General features: G+C 45.3%; 1 protein-coding gene across 1 annotated transcript in view; it reads right to left on the bottom strand.

Annotated features, from left to right (window-relative positions):
• LOC135902807 (proline-rich protein 5-like) overlaps positions 1 to 14,685 on the bottom strand; it is a 58,195-nt gene extending 43,510 nt beyond the window's left edge. Inside the window, exon 1 of the mRNA XM_070537697.1 lies at positions 14,483 to 14,685. The gene's annotated coding sequence lies outside the window, so the exon portion shown is untranslated. The remainder of the gene's footprint in view (positions 1 to 14,482) is intronic.
• Positions 14,686 to 25,858: the final 11,173 nt, after the last annotated feature.

Raw genomic sequence — 25,858 nt, forward strand, 5'->3', positions numbered from 1 at the left:
TCAGCCCTGCCATGAACTGTGGATTACAGCAATCGTTATCGGCGTATGTGGGCAAAAGGTGTGCAGTGGTGCAACAGCGCTTGGTGCCCTTTGTGATAATTTGCCTTTCCTGTTTCAGCTCCGAATGAACGCGGCAGGATCACTTACGCTCTCCCAGTAAAACTTCATTTCATTCATTTCCTTTCATTTGATTACCCTCAAACGCACACAGAGGTGAGTGGTACATAAGTATACTATACTATTCTTGTCAATTTGTACACCCGAAACATCGGTACGGTCACCTATTTCGCGATAAATAGCGCAGTCATCGGCGAATAAGTGGATAGGGAAAGTCACGCAATCAGTGAGGTCAATAATATAAACTCAGAAGAAAAGATGGCCCAAAACAGACCGCTGTGGTGCACCTGACGCGACGGATGTTAACGATAAATTGCTATTGTTAACTAACAGGTACTGCGAGCGTCTCTTAAGAAAAAGTTACTTCCAGCTGAGAAGTCTTACGTCGATATTGAGACACCTGAGTTTAAGCTGAAGGCAATGGTCTATTTTGTCAAGTGCTTTAGAGGAATCTAGAAAGATGCAATCAGGTAAAAAACGGTTGTCAAATAAGATTGAGCATGGAGTGAGCAAAACACAGTAACTGAGTCTCGGAAGAGTACGTCTTCCTAAAACCTTGCTGTGGCAAATTTTAAAAAATTGTTCGAATCCTGCAAGCTAGCAAGGCGTGAGAAGATGACATGTTCAAGAATTTCGCAAGATATACTAGTAATATAAATGCGGTGATAATTAAGGGGTGATAGCTTATTACATGATTTATGAAGTGGAATCACCTTCGTCTGCTTCCAATACTCGGCAAGAATATCAGCATTTCATAATTATTGAACTATCTCAGTCAGAAAAATAGAGGAGTAGATCTTTGTTTCTTTGAGGAATCTTGCACTTATACAGTCAATAGCAGATGGATATGAGGGTTTCAGTGCGTCAATGAGCTTTACAATCCCGGCCGCACATGTTACTATTATCTGCATACTGACGAAGCAGGATAACACATATGATGGTAATGAAATATTTCTCGTGGATGAGAAATTCAGACTACCACATCGTGAAACGTTGATGTGCACCCTTTAGCAGGCACAGGTAGGCCATTCAGATCAACTAAAGAAATCTCCCTGTTGCTTTGGGTATTAGTTACGATGTGCCGAAATTTCCGAGGTTTACCGATAAGCATAGAGGCGAGTACGTTTTTCAGGAAACTAGATTTCGCAGAAGCGACCGCTTGAATGTAGGAGGGATGTAGGAGTGTATGCAAGCCAGCGTTGCTCGGTTTGGCGCAGTTCGACGGTCCAGTTTATTGTAGGACAATTAGTCTCCGTGAAGCGTTACTGAGGATGACGGGTATAGAATCAGGGCAGAATTATTTGCGCCATGCAATTCATTTACGAACAAAATTTCTGTATGAGGTGGACGATAACACACACCGATTATGTTCCAGACAGACAGGTTCGATATTAATGCGGTCCTCGGCATAACCTTTTCAACTACCCTTACTTGGTCACATCATGTCCTTAACTTAGCCAATGCCGCGAATCAAACCCTCGGTTTTCTCCGCCGGAACCTAAGACTTACTCCGCCATCAGTAAAATTATTAGCTTATGTTGCATATGTCCGCCCTAAGTTAGAATATGCATGCTCTGTCTGGCATCCTCATCAACATAACCCTTCTAATGCACTGGGAACTGGGATCAGTTCAAAACCGTGCAGCCCGGTTTATCTACTCTGAATATTGTTATTATGCAAGCGTGTCTGAACTAAAAACCCGCGCCGGTCTTACTAATCTAGAGTCACGACGTCTGATTTCTACACTGTGTCTTTTTCAAAAATTCTATCATTCACCACTCCACATTTCAGCTATATTACCAGCTCACCGTCAGTCCAGCCGCATTAACCACAGAAAAGCCATGTATCCTCCCCCGGCGCAGACTACCTCCAATCTACGATCACTTTTTTCTGAAATCCGCAAAGGACTGGAACGGTCTATCTGCCGACGTCACGCACCACACCGACGCACATCAATTCAGAGCTGCTCTCGAATCACTGTTTTGTTAAACTAAGCCTATCCTTCATGTAACACCGCATCTCTGGGGCCTTTGAGGTATAATAAATAAATAAATAAATAAATAAATAAATAAATAAATAAATAAATAAATAAATAAATAGGCTATAGCAACAACGGCGATCAATGTTCATCCCCCTTGTCTTCCGTCACTGTCTCAACGATAGACAGTGATAGGCTTAGTGCGAGTAAAGATTTCGTCGTCACCTACATGAGCATTTAACCACGTCCCGGTAAGTGCTACTAGGTCAGAATCGCACGTGTTCATAGTTGCGCTGACATCGTCTCTTTCGTCTAAAACACTTCGAAGCTTAGTGTAGAGGAAAGACACAGGGCGTCAAAAATGACTGCCCCTCGCTGATTGTTAAGTGTGACGCGCGTGATTTGAACCCAAACTGTTGCCCATCGCGTATGCAGCAGCAGTTTCGTACACAGATGCGAATACATCGTGCGTGATTTCGAGCTATGAGACGCGCTATCGGGGAGGGAACGATGATGCGGCCGTGGAAGCTCGGGAACGTTGTCTGTGTTGGGGTCATAAACACATTGCTTTTGATTAACAGCAAGCTTATCGCAGCGAAGCTTAAGAGCTGGCGATCCAGGCAAATATTTTGCGAACGCAATTAGCCTCCTGCTAGTGAGCCTGGTGGCGGCGCAGTACTCATCAGAAACTGAAATTTTGCGACTTCTGAGCCTCGCACGATGTGCCGTCCCACACAATCCTTAGCTTTCAAATCTAAAATCTTTGAAATCTTTTGCTCGTTGTACACTATTTATGGGTGTGGATTGGTGCCACGGCAAGCGCCCTGACTTACTACTTGAGCCTGTAGAAACTTTTAGTTGTACACAACAGGGCACGCTACACATCCGATGAGAGAAGCTGTAAATGAGTAATTATGGCCATCTAGCGCGCACCGAGCTATCTAACATGAAAATTCCGACAGTGAGAGTTATGAAAGTGATTTTTATGCAATTTTCATGTTATCGTTTTAGCGTTCTAAGCACTTCTCGCGTGGGTATACTTTGGTGCAATTTTTGCTTTGCCCCCCTCCCAAAAGCTGTCGCCGAAAATAAAAACTTCATTTCTGCCCTCCATGCATGTGTGCTGCTTTCGGGCAGATTGGTAAACAATTTAATGCCATCAACGATTAGATCCAGCTTCCTTAAGGGCAAGGGCGTTAGCCATTGGACAAAATAGGCAGGATTAATGTTGTAAAAACTTTCACTTTGCTAGTGAGAGGGCGTGGTTGGATACCAAGTGTACCTTCCTTACTTCCCTCTAAGCCTGACTTCGTGAGAGCAGGACAGCGCGGACTTCTAGCCATGACCGAACTCAGCGAGAAATCAGCGTTGTTGGCTGTGAATACCCTATTTAAGCTGAAATTAGCAAATGGCGTACATCACAAATTGCGAGCGACAGCATATAGCAGTCCGCTCACGAGGAATCACGTTTGATCTAAAAAGCTAAGAATTATTTTCACTGACGGGCATCTGCGAACTCTGCTTAGCATAGACCAGAATATTGTTTTACGCATACCACTGCACTTAATCTCGGTCCCCGCCGCCACGTGTTGGCTCGTCCCGCACTGGACTGCTGGTTTGATGAGGGAGCAACTGACGAAAAAGGCATGACAGGGGAACACTGGCGTCAAGCATGAAGTACAGGCTGAGCATTATCCCGGTTGACCTTTTCGCCAGCTCCTGCAGCGCCCTCAAAAGATGGCTGCCCCTTGAAGCGCTGCAACTTCTGGTATATAACGGCCACCGCTAGAGCACTTGATAAGATTGCATGCTTGTAAACGACACCGCCTGATTAAATGGCAGTGCAAGGCCAGGTCACTGTGTATACTCGTATAGTCATCATGTGCATATAGACATTAATTTCAGGACGACAATACTTCCCCGATGTCCTAAATTATTCTCCTCTCGCCTCATACCGAGGAGGAATAGTTTCTCTATAGACACCCTCCAGAGGAACCCCAGCCCCGACGAGAGCGCCTCTAACAGGGACGCAAGCACAATTTGAGAGCTGCAGCAGTAGTGCAGCGTCAATAAACAGAGACCAGACGGGCACTTCATTTGGGTTTTGTTCTGGATCCATTAAGCTTAAAGGGACACAAACGTTACTATGAAGTCAAGTTAAAGTGATAACGCAATGCTCTAAAACGTCTAAGGCGTCAATATAATCGCGAACAGAGCTTTAGTAACCGAGAAATTGAGTAAATGCATGAAACGATTTGAGACCAGCGACATTCCGGTACTAGCCCGATGACGAAGGCACTCCTCATCATAATTTATGTCACAGGGACTCAACTACTCGTATTAAAAATATCATTTCATTAGGTTATAAGACGAAAGAAAATGCTCCTTGTCTACTCCTGTTCGATTCTAAGAAACGATAACATTTTGACGTTACCCTTCAGTAGTATGGGTGGTCGAAAGGTTTCGTTTTCGCTTGACTGCGCTCTCGACTCTGCGCCGTGCTGCTTTGGAGTTTCTGTTGTTTCGTTATCATGTCGTGCTTCGCTGGTTCTGCTGGGTCGCGAAACTTTCATTTGGAACAAGCTGCGAGAATGCCACGTCCATGTGATGTCGTGGGATGCGCGAACGGTTCGCGCAGCAGGTCACGTTCATCAGTGCTTAAATCGCTGAAGTCGAGCCCAGCATCGCGAGCCAATGTGTCGTTGTCAGGGTCGTCCATTGCAACGAGCGTCAAAGTTGGCGTCGCAAAATAAAGAACCAGCTTATCATCGCACGTTTCACTTCCGCTAGCCACCATAGTTGCGCTTTCACGCTGCTGTTGGCTCTCTTTTGGCTTTGTTTCTGGCCGCACGTTTGCGTTTTGCGCAGAAAGGCCGTAGCGCCGTTTGCAGGGCACCGTTTTACTCACCGACGGCGCAACGCCACTGTGAGACCATGACGTCGCCACTCCTCGATCGGAGGGCAGGCAATTTGAACTGCGCTAGAGGTACGCTGACGCTGAAGAGCGCATTTTCTCTAAAAACAAGTCTCTTCTTCGCATGAAACAAGCATTTCGAGGTTTCTGAAATGGTATTTGAACAGTCCTCATTGACTTAATATTAAACTTTAGTGTCCCTTTAACCTGAAAACCGAGCTTCTCCACGTTCATTGCAATGCGTCCGCGTCCAAACCGTAACACCTACTGCGCTGTAGGCTGCACAATGTTTACAGCAACGCTCCTGCTACGAAACATATTGCCGACATGGATATCGGAGAAGCAATGGCCCTAACTCTGGACCCAGCTGGTTCGTCGAAGAAAGTCATCAACATACTCAGTATTTTAATTTAATCTATTCTGATGGCAAGGTGATCGAGTTACCTGCAGTACGTTTCTTTTCCACTTGGTTGCGGTTATTTGGTTGAAGAAACCGAGCGTAATACGTAAGAAGTTGATGAAAGTAATGCGAATTATAACAGCTGATGGATGCCACTCGGACGTTAAAAGCATGATTCTATTTCCGATAGAGTCACTTCATGACGGATGAGCAAGAAGATGTCCCACGACCACGTGAACAAGGTTAGCCATCCGCTTCGTCGCTCACTTTTGCACAACGTGCCTTTGGAAGCTCGGACTAGCTCGATTCCTGGGAGAGCTCAACGCCAGAAGCCATGGACTCTGACAGCGAGTACACCGTAGTCGTGGGCCGCCGTATGAAGAACATGTCGCGCATGTCGACTGAGACGACTTCATCGAATCAGAGTGAGAGGGAGTCCTTCCTGGTTTCTTACGTGTCACTCTCGACGTCACACAGCATGGACTTCCTCAACAGGGAGTTTCTAACCAAATATTTTGAAAGTGTGGCCCCTGGGCAAATCAACGAGATCAGGATCAACGCTCGCAGGAACATCCTGACAATAGATGTGAAAAATTCCGCAATACTGGAGAAGTTAAAGACCATTCCACAGTTAAGCGGAATCCCTGTCCGTTCCTTTATTACTTACGGGAAGGAGACAACGACTGGTGTGATTTCCAACGTGGGGCTTGATATGAAGGATGCGGACTTCAAGAGTCTTTTGAGGCCATCGGTGCGCATTCTTGTGATTCACCGCTTGGGGAACTCCCGATGTATAAAGTTAATGTTTGCTTCTGCGACATTACCAGCGTCTGTCAAAGTGGCGTACGTGATTCACCGTGTACGACCATTCGTTCCGAGGCCTGTTCAGTGCCGGAAATGTCTAAAGATAGGACACGTGAGGGCTGTTTGTAGAAGCAAAGCCACCTGCTCGCGTTGCGGCGGAGAGCATAATAACAACGAGTGTGAGGCGTCTTCATTTAAATGTCCCAACTATACTGGCTCTCCGAAAGTGACTTCGAAGGAATGCCCAAAGATGAAACAAGAAGTTCGTATTCTTCGAAAAAAGGCAAGAGACCAATCTTCACGTAAAGAAGCTGCTCAATCTGTTCGCCAACATGACCAACGCTCGCGAAAAAAGCGCCACACAGCGATTTCAGAAGAACTACATAGCGGGGCACAGGCGCCACGACCACCTCTGCCGGTGCGTGCATCGAGGACGGTAACGGCACCTGCTGCTAATTTAAGGTCGATGACAGCACGCAACAAACATTCACCTCCACCGGCTGATACATACGCGGTATAGCCCTTGCTGCCCTTTAGGACCACGGCCATGCCACCGGGCCCTAGTGGTCCTCTGCGCCATGAAGCCAAGAATGATAGGGCCAATGAAACCGGTGGCACTATGGGCAAGCAAGGAGATGGACACAATGAGAAGGAGCGCGTACAGGAAATGCTGAAGCACCTGGTGGAGTTAACGCGCATGATTCTCGGTGGTCTCCAGAATCCGGACGCTACAAGTGCCCTGCAGGTGCTCGCCGTGCTGGAGCCGCTTATCGCAGCTCTTTATATGCTATAAAGCTTTTGTTTGGCACTTGTGCTGCTCACGCAAGGCAGGCCCACACACCGGCTTCGTCCTAGCCTTTAAGTTCACTTGAATTGGCGGCTACTGACTAGATACGGAACCAGATAGTCACTTCATGAATGAGCTTTCTGAATGTTGATTATCACAATGCTGAATTTGCTTTCACCGTTGCGCACCCCTCTTTCTATGTCATCATCGTCCCTCATCACACCTTTATGTCCCTGTTCCCCCTCCCCCTGTGCAGAGTAGCAGGCTAGAGCGTGTTAGCTCAGGCCGACCTCTATGCCTTCATTCAAATAAATTATCTCTCTCTCTTGTGCCGACGTCTTGTAGATTGCCGTCCCGTTTCACAAATTCCCGTTTAGAAATCCCCCACATTAAGCAGACTTCTTATTCCAAAATATCTGCTATTCCCCACTCCACCAGCCAGTTACTTGCACACTTGAGCAACTACTGTATTTTGCAAAGCCGCAGATGATGTTGCGAGATGGCTGAAGCAGCGCGTGTCGATTTCACGGATGTGTTTTAGTATGCTTCATCTCAATCCACATTGTAATCAAGCCAACCAACTTGATTCGGCTAAGGCAAACGTTACAGGTATGTTTCTAGTTAGCGACGCTTCTGAAAAGGCCATCCTGAACAGAAAATCAACTCAAACGCACAAACTAGTTTTTTTGTGTGGATGAGAACTTTGCCTCGTCATTGATTCTGCTTTTCGGGCAATAAAATATTTGAAACTATGTTTAGTTGTTTTTTATTCGAAAGCAGCGCTTCCTAATCGCCGACAGGATCTAGCAATGCGGTTATTTTGAAAGGACGTTTGTCTCTGCAAAGAGCGCATCGATTGATTGGCATTCGGTATACCCCAGACCTGAAGCGCCTGAAAACAGGGTAAACTCATGCTTATGTAAAAAACCGCGGCTAGCCAACAAGCCGTTACTAAATTCTGCTTTTAGTTCGTGAATTCTTCCGAAGACCGATATCCTTTCTACAACGAAAGAACATTTCAGGTACGTCGCTGACTTGTGCACAAGGTCGACGTCATCCTGTGAACGTGCAAAGACACAGTCGCAGCATATTTTCCTCTCACCGCGACACCAAGCGTGGCAGTCGCGGAAACCTGCATGAATTCTTCGGTTGTTGTTAAACCTGTAAACAACAACCTGATGTACAAGATTCTGTGGGGAAGCTTCATTATATATTTCTGCCTTGGCACTGCCTTAGCGGAACCAGCGCACAATAACAGGTCGTCATAGAGGGGCAGACAATACACTTGAAGAACGTGTGCCCCGGTCATGTTGAAACCACCTGCAACCGCCACCTCCGAAATTTGTAGACATTGCCTGAGGTATTTTGAGCGTTCTTCTCTTGCGGTTAGCGCCATGAAAGAAGGTATTCAAGCCTCGCAGGTATAGGAACCCTGTCGTTGTGATCACGGACATGCTGTTTACTTCCATAGCGAAAACCGCGCCAGCTCCCCTTGCCGCAACCATCGCCTCCGAACTGGGGCGTCGCCTCATCTTGGAGGCCATGCCCCAAGAAACGTCAAAACGGCCGTGCGGCGGCGCTTTTCGATAGCGGACCACGTTATTTAAGATATCGACTCAGCAAAACCCATACGGAGTGTCCAACTTCAAAAAGGGTTTTGATTCACATCGGATAGAATCATTATCTGGCCAGAAGTCGCGACATGTACGAGACGATTATTGTATTGGTGGAAAAAAAAAATCAGGGAAAAGATTGACAGAACCGGAGTCATTGCAACTGTTAATAATGATATATTATAGTGATCGAGGTTCTAAACACGACAGTTACGTAGAGATCAGATATGCATAAGGCTAAAGCGCGATATATGCAGTAAAACCTGGTTGAGTCAAGCAGGCTAGCTGACTATTTCTCCCAGCCCCGTTTGAAAGTGGATACCAGTAAACATCACCATGATCATTGCTATCAACATCATCAGTGGCGCTGCCTGGTCATGTGCAGGGTGCCTATAGCTACAGGCGGACCTAGCTGTGCAAAATCCGCCGGTAATTGCTCCACACGAGCGCCACTTCTTAAATGGTGTAGAGCCTAAAGAACGTCCCTATAAACACACGGGGCTGATTATCGGTGATGACGTATTCAAATCGGGGCCCACCATCTGCCGCGCGACATGGATTCTATACATGTATAGCTTCTCAGGATACACTTCGAAATATTGCAATCGAGATGGGCAACGCAGTGGTGTATGTGCCATTTTAATTTGCTCGTCGCGCGCCTAAAAGGCATCACACTGACCTTTTATTTCGAGATGAGCAATGGGAAGCTGTTTGGTTGGAGTTTAAACAGAAAGCGTACTCGCTAAACACTACTGATACAATAGCAGCTTATACGTATCCTTCTCCACCATCATCTTTTTCCGTTTATTGTTCGCGGTTAGGATTAGCTTTAAGCTCCGTAATCAGTGAAAATGAGAACATAATCATCTGTGATGATGTGAATTTTAAATTTCTTGACTTAATAATCACTCACGCTCATACCACATCCAGTGCTTCCTCAGCTATGGGTGCCTCCTGAATAAATAATGCTTCCACTAGGCGTTACACAACGGGCACGAATACCCTAAGTGATCACATTTTTCTACTGGCATGATAACTAGTCACATAGCCTGAGTACTTGATACCGCGTTTACTAATCATAATTCCTTATTTCTTTGTCCAGAGTATATGAGATTAGAACGTTGCACGACACGTACGAAGTCCTCGTGATCAATTCTGCGAGGTTTATCATACGATCCGTGCAACCAATTTGGATGGCGTTCACCAAAACTGAGAGCTTGGTGAGTTGGTGTGGTTCCAACTTCACGACGTAGACAAGACGTAGACAAGACAGACGTAGACAAGACGTAGACAAGACAAACGTAGACAAGACGTAGACAAGAAAGAGAGAAACTACAAACACGGGATCCAGTGTTTGTCGTTTCTCTTTCTTGTCCACGTTTTCTTTTTTTTGTGCAGTTTTTCGTTAAGTTGGATGGCGTTGTCAGTGAAGACAATGCTTAAATAACCTTTCAGTCTTTCTCCAAGACAATATCTGACTATATTAAAGAGTGTACATTTAATACTAAGGTAACTCACTGCTTTCGCAAAGCACGAAATTCTTCGATTATTAATGCGCTGATGGGCTTCACTAAGGAGAAAAGTCGACTCCGTAAGAAGCACAAAATCTAGACACTTAGTGTCGCACTAAAGTATAGGTTTAAAACATATTCCAACTTGGTTCCTGCTATTTTTAAGCACACCAAACGCGATTACCACTAAAGCCAAATCAATACAAATAGAGATGACATTAAAATACCCCGGAAATAATCAAAAAATCTCTTAACAATAATAGGTCTAAACCATGCTTCAGTGAAACCATTAAGAATGACAAGTGTTTTACTGATCCAAATGATATATCGAGGGCATTTAGCGAACACTTTAGTGCTTCACTAAATATTGAACCTGATCCTGTTTTACCTAGCCCTCGACATTGCGCGCACTCATTTTGCATGTATCCTATGTCACCCGAAGAAGTCCATCAAGTCATATCTTCTGTAAAGACAACAGGACAGGGCTTAGACATGATACGCGCCGCAACGGTAAAACTTTTGTCAAGTTGTCACTCATTCAGTCAAATATATTAAATAAAATGTTCAGGTCCGGTATTTTTCCAAGCTGCCTCAAGGTTGGCAAAATAGCTCTAGGTCACAAAGAAGGAGCAGGTATGCTATTAACAATTGCAATCCGGTCTCCTTGCTATCGCTCTTTAGTAAAGCCACCGAGAAACTCTTTTATAACCGTTTATCAAAGTACCTCTCTAAATTTATTCTGCTATTTCCTTATCTATTTGGCTTTCGCCAAAGCCTTTCTACTGAGCTTGCCCGTCTCTCTTGTACTGATCGCATTAAATGAGCACTAGATAGACAGCGGTATGTTGGTCGAAGCCATATTCATTGACCTTACTAAGGCATTTGATACAGTTAACCATCGAATTATGCTACTCAAACTTAAATCATTTGGTACAACTGGCCCACCATTACAGTTCATTAACAACTACATTAGTAAGCGGTAACAATTTGTTGAAATTAACCATTATAGATCCTCAGTAAAAATAATTAATCAAAGGGTACCCCAGGGGTCTTATTATTGGACCTCTACTGTTCCTTGTATTCATTAATCATCTATCTACAGTACTTTGCCAATCTAGTTGTATTTTATATGCTGATGGTACTACCAAATTGGGCGATAAATCTCGTGATTCTACTCAAGAAAAGCTTAACGACAGTCGCCATGTGCAGTCCTGGTGGAAAGCAAACTTGTTACATAATAATCCATCTAAGACTAAGTTATGGTGTTTCCTTCTCCTTTGTTACGCATAAGCTCCAGCCTAGCAGTTTCGTTTGACAATCACGCCCAACCTCTAACCGAACCATGTTCCTTGGTATAACCCTCGATAGGCACTTCATATTTGATCTTCATGTCACAGCGCTGCTGTTGAAAGATTCATTTGGAATTCCTGTAATTGACCACGTTTCATTCATGAACACGTTTTTGATTGCAGCTTCACATTAGTTTATGACATTATTACGCTTACGCTAGCAGTCATCTTGCTTACTGCGTGTCATCCTGGGGAAACACATATAACACACACCTCAAACCCTTTACCACTTATGAAATCGGGCTGTAAGACTTATGACATTTAGCCCATCCGTATGTCATTCTCCTGCCATGTATAAAAATTTAAATATCCACCTCTCTTTGAGTTGCTTTTTCATAAGCTATCAATCTTAAGTTTGGTCTTCTACGTAAAGAGGTAACTCTCGAAAGTATCAATACTAACAAAACAATATTTGCGTAGCTACAAAACCTACTACTGCCAAAAGCTAGAACTAAGGGAAAAAAACTGCCTTTTTTTCGGTATATCGAACTGAAATAGAATTTTATATGAAATCAAATCACGCTCCTTATTGCGTTTGCTTTCTTTCTTTACTAAGATATTCTTGTGAAAAAATATACCTGGTTAGCTGCGACCGCGCATGTTATTGTTCTTCTATGTATGTTTATTGCTTTCCTTCTTTTATCTCTCTCTATCTCTCTCTCTCTCGTTTCTTTTTTCTTAGCTGTGTTATTTTGCTAATGTTGTTTCTGTATAGTCGGATGCTTCGTTGTAGAGAATGTTCGGTTTAAATTATGCATAATATTTTTGAAAGCAACTAGCCGCTGCGTGTTAAAATTTAACATTGCATATACTTTTTATTAGGGTGTCACCCCAGACAGTTTTTAACTTTGGGAAATCCTATCCTGCTAATTATTCTTTATCTGTTAAGATGGACCCCATTACTGTAATGAATCTCAAATCTTAAATTCGCGAGCCATTTGCTCTTCAAGAAACATCTGCGACAGCATGAATATATCACTCCCTCTTAATGATGTGCAAGCGTTGCTCCCTGTCGTACCTCGTTGGAAGCGCCACACTACCTACTGCGACATTTCAGTCAAGAGGTATCGAACATGGCTCGTCTGAAGGAACTGAAAAGCCATGTTTTCTTTTTCTTTTCTTTGCTATGTTTCCTTTATTTCTTTTTCTGCAGTCAAAGCACCGACGCCCACAATTTGATACTGACGGCTCGAAAACACCGCGTACCATGTCATATTCTGCACTAGGACTGAATTATCGCTTGAACAAAAGACAAATAAAGGAGCCGGCATGCTTAGCTTCTAGGCACACGCCATTCTGAGTACTGGTAAACACATCAATCAAAGTAAGCAAGCCAAAGCAATAATTTACGATATTTACCCCCCTTAATGTAGTCCAAGAACTTTGACCTGGTACGGCAAGCAACAATCCTACCTTCAATAAACGCGTAGCATCACTGCGCGCAGCATACCAAACAGGCTCGAAAATAATAGCATGCGGCATTCCCGTACACCGTAGTACAATATGCAATAAAGACACCGACAAAATGGCGACATCAGTCAAGCACGCTAGCACTGCGTCTGACGCGTTGGTCTCTTCCTTGGATCTTAAGCCCAGCACTAGGAGGAAGCTGCCAGCTTTCTGACCAGAGAAATGGAACAAGCAAACTGCGAACAAACTACCTGTCATAGAACCTCATCTCCGACCACGCATTTTAGAGCGACAAGAAAGATGGCGGACGCCTCCCTGTGCAAATCTATGCATTGGCCACACACATGCAACGCACTCGTATGTGCTATCTAACGCTTATCCTTGCACGTCCTTTGTGCGGAGAGATGTTAACGAGAGCGCACGTACTTATAATAAAATGTAAGGGGTGCGTGACGCAAAGAAAGAAGCACTTCTCATTGGCATATAATCAATCATTGGCATGACATCCTGCCTTTTTGCTTACTGATAAATCAACGTTTCCTGCTCATGCAGTCATCTCCTAGCTAAAGATGGAGGTTTCGATAAAATAGCGCCCAGAGTCGAATATACACTGCACATCCTCCACGCCGTGGCCTTGTTTTGTGATTAGACTATGGGAGCCAAGACCTACTGGCGCTTGCGCTGCAAGTGCTCAAAATGCGCACCTTGGCGCGATATACCGTAAGTACACTAACACAGATACGTTTTTTTGCAGTTATGCCCACTCCCAAGTTTCATTTTCCACTGTACCTATTCGCGCTTCTTATAGGCTTACTGACTAATTTAACTTATTGTCATTTCAGCTCTTAAGTCATGCGTGGTACTTCAATCATAAAGCAACACCCCCCCCCCCCCCCCCATTGAAATGCACGCCCTAAATCACTTTTAAAGAATTTAAGGTTGCCATAGCATTTCACGTCATCCTATACATGCTATCCTCGTTGACTATACATGGCTCTTCCACTATTAAACCCTATTCATCATCATCATTTGTTACTTCTTTTTTCCTGCTTAATAAGTAGTCTGCTTTTGGTGCACTATTCTGACAAATACCGGAAGAAATGCAATAGTAGCGGCCTAAGGTATAATTAGTGTCTCATTGCATGTTTCGGAATATAAACATGGAGGCATTCCTTGCACATTGCTACAAAGTTTATATGCACGTATAAGAGCATTTGGGAGCACGCCTCATAATGAGGCAGGGAACCGCTACTTAGCTAAGCGGTTGGTGACACATAATTTTATAAAACACACGCAAGATCATCTGAGTGATAGGTCTAAGGCTCACCACTTGAAGAGCTCTCGCCGTATATGCTTATTTATCGCTGATAAAATTTTACATGGGAGAGCCCGATTCACGCGTGACATCAAAGCAGCGGCAGGACAGCCCATGGTTTCTCTACTAACGAACATTCTAAGTGCTCACAAGAGCGCCAACATTAAATAGATACATAAAAGAAACAGAAACAGAATGTGCTCTTCTTCAAGGAGACAAAGCTCTATAAGTGAACAAAGCTACTATAAACTTGCGCTCATTCCGAAAGTAAGTTGCAAACGCACCTTCGAGGCAAAGAGGCATAAACGCAGAACGAACTCGCAGCCGTGTTGCTTTCAGCGGTCCGCTGTCCCCTTGGGACGACGCCGAGCTGCGGTCGCGAAGCCGCCTTGTTACCGGGCACGCATAACGCGAGCGGAAACGCTACCGGCCCATCGCTATTTCGTCATAGTCCCTCGGGCTCAGCTTCCGTGGAAGAGGCATACCCTACGCGCGGTCATCTGGCAACACGAGAGCGGCGTTGAGAGAGCGTTTGCACAGCGTTGCCAACGTGGGAGGAAAGCAAAAAAATAAAAGAAACTGGCTGCCAAGCAGATGCGGCAACCGCGCGCATCGAGGAAACAACGCCGGCGTCGTCATGGGAGGCTTGCGGGGGCGCGCCGCCCCCCTTGTCACTCGATAGCACGCCGACTTCGGCGGCGCGAGACAGGGTGCTGCGTGTACGTGCGTCTTGGGCACCTGCTGGCAGCAGGATAGCTTGTCTGTCACACGCGCGAACAAACTGCTGCCGCCCACGGTGTAAACCGCGTGCACCCGTTTCAACACGGAGGCAGCCTATCCTCCTTTCTTTTGTTTATTTCTGGCTATCGTCGCTGAATTGGCTAAGTTCCTTCATCGGCCGAAGAATCCGTGACGGTTCCAAGGCCGAGCGCGTGCTCTGTCGGCAGCGGCGTATGCAAGGCGCACGGTGTAAACAACGTCGGCAAAGCGGCGGCGATTTCCTTGTAAGCATCACCGGGAAGCGTGCAGTGAACGATACTGTCCTATTTTTCCCGAGTAGGTGCCGAGACCACAGTTTTGACGAGCAATAGCAAGCTCATATTATAGCGTTTTGTACATACAAATTGAACCCTCGGATCCTTCAGTGTAATTGTGTCAGCGTGGGTGTGCTTGCCCAGGCGTACTTTGCATATTGGCGGATACTGGAGACTATATCTTTTATACCCTGTATTGCAAGTTGATATAAACGCCTGCATCATTGTTTGTAACTGCCGCTTTTAGGGAAGCAAGATCACAAGCCATTTTAGACAACAGAAAATTCTGGGACGGTGTTCTCATGCGTCGGCGATGACTAAAGGCCAACAAGGCGCACTTCTTGAGGTCCATCAGCTTATATGATTGCCTGTGAATGACTATAACTATGAACGCTTTTGCATTTTGTCTTTTGCGTGCACACTGAGAACGTTTCCCCTGTGCCCATCTTTCACTCATCTTTACCCCGTTTCCCAGTGCAGGATAGGCAAAGGGGCTCAGCCTGGTTAACTTCCTCGCCTTTGCTGTATAGCTACTCGCTCTTCTTTTTGCGTTCAAATTTCCCTACAATTTCATTAGTATTTTCAACAGCTCGCTTGCGATAAGCTGGTATTTCACGAGACTAGCGAAAACATTCGATAAAGGTCACGTGCACTCTCGTTCGATTGAATCAGCCAACAAGACCGCGGGCGCTCCGACGCAAAATGCAAATCAGTAAGCAACTGGCGCTGTGTCGGCGCGATACAGATACGTACGTGTCACCGATCTTATCTCGCATTCGCAGTTGGCTCCAAGGTTAAATAGGCTGCTCCATGCCTGTTCGAAACGCCGCGTGCATGGTTACGCGCTCGGCACTTGTTCCTAGTACGTGTTTCACAACGACAGCGAGTGACGCTTTACTACCGCCTTTTCTTCGTGCCTTAGATCAGGGGCGCCCACCAGGTGTGCTACAGAATAGTGCACGAAAAGCCGGCACATGGCAGTGAATGGTGTTGCTTTTCAAGTCGTTTTTATTTCTCTTTCAGACGCCATGTCTCGCGGGGAGTATGAAGCATTTCAGTATCATTGCGCAAGCCATAATAGTGATTAATTACAACAATTTTCTTAAATTTATCAGGTTTGAGACAGCGTAAATACCGCGCGCGCATTGAGTGCTTTCCTGCCTAATATCGCGTGTTCACAGCAGTGACTTTCCCCAAGGTATAGCGTGTTAGTTAGGAATACTTGTATCACGTTTAAATTTCCAACTTGCTCCGTATCACATGTAGCGGAGGGCGTCAATGGTTCGGCACACTCACAATTTCACAAATGCCGCATTTGTTTCGTTTTTATGCGAAGCATATTACTAGAGCTCAACCCAGCTCCTCAGGCGCGGCGGTGTCGCCTTCAATACCTCGTGACACCGTGACGTCACGACAGAGGAGAAATGGGGCTCCAACTCGCGCCGTCGCTCGCGGCGTCGCGGCGGTATATAAGCAGCTGCGCTTGTTTCTAGGTGGCTTTGGCTCAACTCTTGCAAGATGGGCTGGGTGGGAATCGAACCAGGGTCTCCGGAGTGTGAGACGGAGACGCTACCACTGAGCCACGAGTACGATGCTTCAAAGCGGTACAAAAGCGCCTCTAGTGAATGCGGTGTTGCCTTAGAAACGAGCTGTTTCTAAGGCTCAGGCGTGCGTCGCTTGCTCAGGCGCACATTTTTTGCCGCGCCGAACGCTGCGTTGCTCGACGCTCACCGCGTCCAATGCGGGGCGCGTAGTCGCTGCGCCGTAGCCCATTGTCTTACACCCCTTGGCGGGTCGACGGAACGCTGTCGCGTTCCACTCTTGAAGGCGAAGCAGAGTCACGCATGAGTTGTTTCTTCGTCTAGCCGAACCAAATATAGCCAAGCAACAGCAGTTCACCAGGCTAAACAGTGGTTCAACAACTAAAATAAAGGCTAGTATACTTCGCATCCTGGGCTTAACCTTAGCTAAGCCACAGCCATTTTTTTTCTTGTTCTTGCTTTCTTGCGATTTACACTATACAGTGTTGCATTCATTAACTTATTAGTTCCTTTTTTGTTTGTTTACATCAGGTGTCTCTAAAATTTCTGACCAGAGGGCCGGATTGGCGACCCTTGGCGGTGTCTAGGGCCATACAATAAAAATTACGCAAATACTAGACAAAATAAATACTTAAACATCAATTACAGTATTGGGAGTTAAGTGAAAACTTTATTCCATCTAATTGATACTCTTTTTATGAATAATTTCTAATTTCATATAATAGCGTTAACCTCGTGGCTTGACGTCAAGAAAAAAAAACGAAATAATTATTTCGAAATTTGAGCTTCGCTTAGACCATTAAATATCCTTGGGTATATAGATGCCAAATATTAAGAAGTCGTTATAACGCACAAGCTTGTTCGCCTTTCCAGTTAGCACGTGGTCACTTTTCCTTATTCACGCTCGTTCTATCAACACGAATCACATATCTACAGGACCTTGAGCTGGTCTGGGAAACGCGTGAGAAACAATACACATACCGCAACTCCGGTATTTCCACGAATTGGTGTTGGCTTTTCCACATAGCGTTTCCGTTTCACCAGTGTGTGCGTAGCCCAGATCGAACAGCATTGTCAGTGATAATATAGTGCAATACACAACACAGAGAGCGCTCATGTTGTCTCATCTTGCCCGTCTTTCTGTGTATAAAGATATTTTATCGTTGACCTTGCTTACGCTTCATGATTTGCCGGAAAATTCAAGTGATGTTGGTTGGAGCAAAAGCTTATCTTAACACAGTGAGACTCATAAATGCTACTTTAATACGCGTTGAAAATTGAATTCAAGCACCCCGTTTCTTTTTCTGTTTTCCGTGACAGAAGGCATGCAGCCCTTATTGTTATACGTTGCGGTATGTTAGTTTTAGCCAATCCATACTGGATACCTTACTCCTCAGAAAGAATTGCTTAACTTGAAGTAAGCAGCGCTATTAAGAGTACGGTGCCGAGAGGAGACTAATACGGGGCTTTCACCGCTATCACCGGCTCGCCGCAGTCCTGTTCTGAACAGGGTGTTGGAACGAAGTGTTTTTCGTTATGGTTTCAGTTTCGTTCCACTGAAAAAAGTGCCGTTCCGGTTGTGCTTTCCCCCCTCCCAAAAAACATGAACGGTTATTAACGGTTTCTATTCGCATGTAAAAATTTGCGAAGCAAGGTAATGATAAAAATGTAGCATTTGTTTTTTCTCCATAAGCGAACTATGACTTCTGAGATCATGCTCAGTGCCTCGAGTCAAGGCACTAAGCACGATCTTAGAAATAACACGTCAACGAGCGTACTCGCCGAAATGCGAGACCGCTGCTCTGATAAAATGAACCTATACGATCAGGTAACAAAGCGTTGTACCCATAGAAAACGAAACAATAAGCTCTGCAGCGCGCAAGCCCTGGGTTTTGCTACGATGTCAATCAGCAAGTGCACCGAGGGACAGGCTAAGATTAATGGAGCGCTTGACCGGCTATCGCTCGCACTATCCCTACCTGAGATACGCGCTTATGTGGATCCTGAGATATGCGCTAATTCTGAGGTTGCCTGGCATCGCTTCTTTTGGATTACCGACTTTCCTTTTGAACGAAAACCCGATGAAAAATTATTTGCTCGAATTCCGAAACAAATAAATAAATAACGTTTAGGTCAAAATTATTGTACCTTTTTTTCATTTTTGTTTTTTTTGTTTTCGTTCAGTTCCAACACATTGATTCTAGTTAAATTCAGAACCCGAACTGCTAGGACACAGGCTAAGACACTAGAAAAGACAGGACATGGAACTACGGTCCACAGTGGCGGGTTATTTTTTTCGTCGTTTCTTCTGCCTAACCCTGTGTCCTATAGTAAGTTCGCGCTCTGCATTCAGTCGTGCTTCCATACAAACTCGGCCATTTTTCACTTTTGAACACTCATTCTGAACGCTGCTTTTTGTGCATATATTTAGGTGCACGTTATATAGCCCCATGGAGTCCAAATTTCCGCAGTCCCCCACTTCGGTGTGCCTCATAATGAGATCGTAGTTTTGGCACGCAAAGCCCCATGATTTAATTTTTTTGCTTTTCTTGAAGTGGAGCAGTGTACCAGCCGGCCAAATTCAACGCACTGGTGTAGTTCAAGAGATACTTTCAAGTGCGCACACACATTTTTGTGTGGCACGCTAAGCAAATGTTCTTGTGTGGTGGAACCAAATAAGCTCCTTGAAAAATTACACCATGGTTGAGCTACTAATAATTCTTTGATAGTTAATTGCTAAACTAATCCAGGCATAAAAAGTAATTAAGCCTTTTGAAGCGACCACGTGCCTCCAGCGAAGAGTAACCAGGAAATAACTTTTATTGTGCGTAGCCGCGTGTAATATGAAGCACTTGGCCAGAAAAGGAAGAGACCGAAAGAGAATGAAGGAAAGAAAGCGATAACAAGATGATCTGCACCAATAGGAGTATGACATCGGCACATGTTGTGCGTTAAGATACAACAACCTCATCGAGGCAAGAACCTATCAGGGGCCCGTCTGGAACGGTTCGACCTTCGCAGCCCTGTGGTTGTGGCTACGACTGCTCTATCCGTACCGGTGGACTTGTCGATGACTGTTGCCTCCTGCAGAGATACCCGGCTGTGCTTACTCTGTGTCCTGCATTACAGCACTAGGTTTCACTTGATCCCAGGGCCTTCACACGGGTGCCCCTTCCAGTCCCTTGGCCCCTCTTTGACAGGCCTCAGTGAGACACCTCTGTTTTTGGACACGTTCTGGAGCCCCTGGGTCTCCGAGACAGCCATAGTTTCGTACCCGAACTGGTTAATCTTTCTGAAACAAGAGTTGTTGACAATGGAATAGTTGTCACGCCCAGTTGATGTTGCTGAAGGCAACACTTTGTTTAATGTGGAGCGCACCTCGCGCCCAATCAACAACATAGCTGCTGTTTTTCCACCCGATGGGGGTGTTCGCTGGTATATGTGTAAACTCCTGGCCACCCGCGTATCCATTGGTCATTGTCTGTTTTTCCGCAGGCTTTGTTATGGTAACCACCACCCTTCCCGAAAGACCATTCGATTATGGGGGACACAGTACGACGCGCACGTGAGTTATGCAATTTGACGTTATGAAAGTATTGAATTACCCGCTTGAAAATTGTGGTCCATTACCCGTGAAGATTTTGCGCAGCAGCAAAAAACTGCTAAAGACGGCGCGCAAGGCATCGATGGTTCTCCCAGCCATGAAAGTTCTCAAGGGCACAGCTTCCAGCGACTTCCTGTGGGAATCGACCACAATTACTAGCACATATCTATTTACCGGACCGGCAAAATCAATGTGAAGACACGACCACGGCTGTCTGGCGTGGTGCCATCGATGCTGCGGCTTGAACACATAAATAGCATGTCTTCCCGAGCTTCAGCTACCCCCAAATTATTTCAGGCAGGCACCCTGCTCCATTTTACGCTTGTGACGGCGCCTATGAACAAAAGCGCACATCCTTCGAACGCCCGCCTCGGACAAGTACAGGATGGTACATGCCTTCAGACAGGCCAAGGCCCTGCTCAGAGTAATAGTTGTATTTTTATGCACGAAGCATGCGAAGGTTAACATAAAAAAAAATATTGACAGTCGCTTTAGCATACGCTAAAGGGTGAAGGCGAAAGCCTGCGCACTCAAGAGGCATTCATTAAATTAGGTGACATTCTCATCCGAATGACTCGTTATTTCTTGTTACTTGTTTTTTCCCATGAAAGGTCGTGGGTTCGAGTGCCTTAATCGGCAATACCATAATTACCTGTGTCTTCATTAACTTAGCCTTAATGAACACCAAAGGTGGTGGGTTCGAGTTGCTTATTTACTCTACATTATTTAACTGGGTCTTAACTTCGCTCCACTCGTGGGCTCGAGTGGCTGAATTTACTCTATCTTAATTTGTCTTCTTTTTTGCCATGATGAGCGGCATTGGAGCCACCTGTGGAAGAAGAGGACGACGAACGACGAACACACGAGCAGTGGCACGAGTGCGTGTCTGCGCTAGGCAAGCTCATATGACTTTCTCTACCACACGCCGCGTTTTCCAGGCTAGCGGGGGTATGAACCATTTAAGGCTTCCGCCTTAAGAGGAAGCTTTAGCTCAGATAGGAGACAAAGGGAGGTTAGCCAGTGTATATACCGACTGGCTGCCCTGTGCTAGTGCTCCTATATAAATGCATGTAAAAGGAGAATGCGTTTTTCTCAGCAACCACTGCATCAAATTTGATGACGTTTGCTGCATTTAAAAGAAAAACTTAAAATCTAGTGACTGTCTGTTTCGAATTTTCGATTTATATTCTCAATTTGTTATAAAAAGTGCCAAAAACTGAAGGTTTTTGAAAAACGAAACTATAAAGTTTACAACACTGTCACTCAGCAACGAAAAACTATAATACAATTCTGCGAGTTGCATCTGGTAGTACATCTAAAGCGGACAAAATTGTTGTGTTACACATGAATCTAAAAAAATTAGTGATATGGAAATACAGCTTTTGCGGAACCCTTGTAAACAACGTAACAAATTCGCGTAATATATATAATGACATATCGCATTTATCCGCTTTAAATGATCTAATGGATGCCGTTTATAGAAGCGCGATATCTGTTTTTGATGCAAAGCTATGAATTTGTAAACTTAGTTGTTCCACTTTTATTTAAACTTTCAAATTTTTGAATATCGTTTTAAGAAAATTCAAGCCCTAAATCGAAATTCCGCTTCCAATAGTCACTAGAATTTAACTTTCTCTTTCAAATGCAACAAATTTCATCAAAATCCGTCCCGGCGTTATCTCATAAAAACGTTTTTTCGCTTTACATGTATTTGAATAGGCCGCGTCGGAGTTTGGCCAGAGCTAAAGCTTCCTAAGAAGAATCCTTAACTCGGGGGAGGAAGCTTTAGCACGGGCCCAAAAACGTCGCAGGGCTGAACGGCACACGCAGCCCAGTAACAGCGTAACCTGGAGGAGCGGCTGCACAGGATGCCATTTTCACGGACTCTCCCCAGCACTCGGCGCAAGGTGGAGGTATAATTACACTTTTCTACCATAATTATATGCTCCGAATAGACCTGAACACCTCGCAGTCCTTGCAAAGTTGTTTCCATGCGGCATTAAAAGAGCGCCGGCGCAGAAGCTACTCCAAACGGGAGGCGAGGGAAGCAAAATAGGCCCTCGGTATCCACCGTCGTGACCATCTGTGATTCTTCGTCTAAAAGAACTTGATTGTATGCTTCACGGAGATGGATGGTTGTACGAGTAAGAAATTGACCAACGATTACGATACTCGTTTATGCGAAATTTGGACGCAGCTCTATATGTGTTTTCATTTCGCGATATATTTGCTGGTGCGGACTATCTGTTTCGTGCAGGCCGTTGCAAACAGAGCGAAGTATGGCGCGACTGCCTCGCTAATCGGGAGATCACAGGAGGCAGCACGCGGATGGTGCGTGGGCGTGATTCACAGCAGCCGCCGCAGACAGACCTCCGCTCAAGCTGCGCTTTGTTTCCAGATATGGTGTCGGTGGACGCGCTCGCCGCATGCCTTATCGAAGGCGTCATCGGTGAACAGATGACGCGCGCTGCTATGGCACCATCTCGCAGCGTTCGTCGCTGCAGAAAACGTCTTGCACACCCCTGTGCTTTTCTCCTCAAGCTTTGCCCATACCCTCCTCCTCCGCTTTCCTTCTCGCGCTGTTTTTGGCTGACGCTGTTTTTCATCCCCCGCTGCACTCTGCGTTCGCGCTTTCATCCTTTGCTGTGCTCGTTCTCTCGGTTACGCCGAGGGGTGTCGAGGTACGCCGACAATCAACGCAGGAACAGGCGCCTATGAGCTGCGCTCTCAAACTTCGCCACCGTTCGACGACGTCATGATGTCCTCTATGCGAAGGAGAGTTTATTGGATCGCCTGGCAAGCTTGGTTGGTGCTAGACTGTTTTTTTTTTGCGGTATCTTAAGCAAATGCTGCCATTATGCTTTGCAACTGTCACCACAGGCGCCGCGCACTCTGAATGTGGGACCAGGGCAAGATTTCCACTCTAACTAACCTATCAACTTCGGCCTCGATTTTAGAACGCAACGAGCACGTCACCTGCCGCGACTCAATGAACCGGGTAACGGCATCATCACGCAGAGGCCAATGGGTAGGCGGCCCCTTTATGAGCCCCAGCTCTAGTCGGGAAACGTCGGAAAACTCTTGTAAGTGGCCTTCAACGCCACTGCCAGCTTCGCTACTGGTAGCAATCTCGACTTTGTGTGTTGCGCTCAGCACCGGCTCCCCCAGAAGGTCATGCGCTCCCATGACGTTCCGGCCAAACAGGTTGGGTCCGCTATAACCCAGAACAGCCAGTGTGCCTTTCAGTAGTGCTCGAGCCAAAGGTAGCGTCGAGTTGCAACTGACCGCGCACCGGCAGTGGAATCATGTCAACTTGAGCGGGGATTCTTGCAGTTTCGGCTACGGATTCTGATGCTGTACTTACGTAAGCCAAGTGATAATGAAACCGGGGAGGCTGTGTTTAGCTGCATCTTGCCTGCGACTCTACCGCAACGTAGAGCGCACATTGTTCGCTCTACGTTATATAATTTTGTGAGGAACATTCACACCGTAACGGTGTGAATGTTCCTCACAAAATTATCTGCAGTTCCAAAAAAGCGTCTTTATCGCGCTGCCAAGCAAAGGGGACGCCCATGCGCCTGGGATAAATATCACTAACCTCAACGGAGCTACGTTGGCACATTGCGTCAGGCTAAACAATCCTTTTAACACACTGATCTATCAAACATATTAATTAATAATCTGAGGCAATTTTGCAGAGTCAAAAACAATAATGAAAGGCACACGATTAAGATAAGCAAGGAAACCAACAAAATTATTATTGATTCCGCTTTCGTTGGCTTGTTGAATTCCGCCTTTGCTGTGTTCACTAACGAGCCTGATGCATCTCCCATTTCGCCATCGCTTAGTATAAAATCTTCAATACCAGTCATCGCTTTCAATGCAGACGGTATTTGTGCGGCCATCGACACAGTCTAGTGTTTATAATCTTCCGGCATGAACGAGATAAATTCAAATATAAAAACAACACAAGGCACATTTCCACTGCATATTTGTCGTTGATATTTGCCCAGCCTCTTTCTTCAGGTTTCATTCCAAATGACTGGAAAATTGGGAACGTCGTTCCAGTGCACAAATCAAGTAACAGAACACACCGCTAAATTTTCGGCCCACCTCTCTAACAACCGCCCCTTGCAAAATCATGGAACATGTCACCTAGACTCTTATGAATAATTTTCTTGGCTCGAATAACTTTTTTCATCCCGCTCAACACGTATTCCGCAAAAGTTACTCATGTGAGACACAGTGGGCCATCTTCCTACACGATGTTCACACTAACCTTGACAGTAAAATACAAATTGACATAATTTTTCTCGATTTCTCTAACGTCTTAGATGAAGCCTCTCATCAGCATCTAATATTGAAACTTAACAGACTTAATTTACATCCTGATGTATTGAATTGGATTATAATTTTTTTTAGTAAGTGCTCACCATCTGTCAATATAAATAATCACCTACCTAGCCCTGTGCCAGTAAGATCAGGCGTGCCTCAGGAATCGGTTCTTGGCCCTCTGTTATTTTTAATATATATTAATGACTTACCTTCACGTGTGTCCTCTAACATCCGAATATCCGCCGATGAGTGTATCATTTATCACACTACACCTAGCACCTAGAATTAAACAGGCCTGCAGAGAGATCTCGCCAAGAAGCACACATTGTGTGACGATTGTTAAGTAAGAGTGAACGCAAAAAAATGTAAATTTACGTCGTTTACTCGTAGCAGTAACCCCTTGTAATTTCTTTTCCAAATCGGAAGCATGCCTATCGAACTAGTCGAGTCAAGTAAGTATCAAGGCGTCACTGTATGCCATGATCTATCCTGGCATAAACATATTTCTAACACGGTATCTGCTAATAAGATACTGGGTTTTTGAAAGCGTAAGAATAAGCGAAATAAGCGAAAGCGTAAAAGCGAAGAATAAGAATGGGCTGGGGTGCGTTTGGCAGGCATTCTCAGATCATGAACAGCAGGTTGCCATTATCCCTCAAGAGAAAAGTTTATAATAGCTGTGTCTTACCGGTACTCACCTACGGGGCAGAAACCTGGAGGCTTACGAAAAGGGTTCTACTCAAATTGAGGACGACGCAGCGAGCTATGGAAAGAAGAATGATAGGAGTAACGTTAAGGGATAAGAAAAGAGCAGATTGGGTGAGGGAATAAACGCGAGTTAGTGACATCTTAGTTGAAATCAAGAAAAAGAAATGGGCATGGGCAGGACATGTAATGAGGGGGGAAGATAACCGATGGTCATTAAGGGTTACGGACTGGATTCCAAGGGAAGGGAAGCGTAGCAGGGGGCAGCAGAAAGTTAGGTGGGCGGATGAGATTAAGAAGTTTGCAGGGACGGCATGGCCACAATTAGTACACGACCGGGGTTGTTGGAGAAATATGGGAGAGGCCTTTGCCCTGCAGTGGGCGTAACCAGGCTGATGATGATGATGATGATGATGATGATGATGATGATGAAAGCGTAAC

Source organism: Dermacentor albipictus, chromosome 1, assembly GCF_038994185.2.
Source record: "Dermacentor albipictus isolate Rhodes 1998 colony chromosome 1, USDA_Dalb.pri_finalv2, whole genome shotgun sequence".
In the NCBI taxonomy this organism is placed as follows: domain Eukaryota; kingdom Metazoa; phylum Arthropoda; class Arachnida; order Ixodida; family Ixodidae; genus Dermacentor; species Dermacentor albipictus.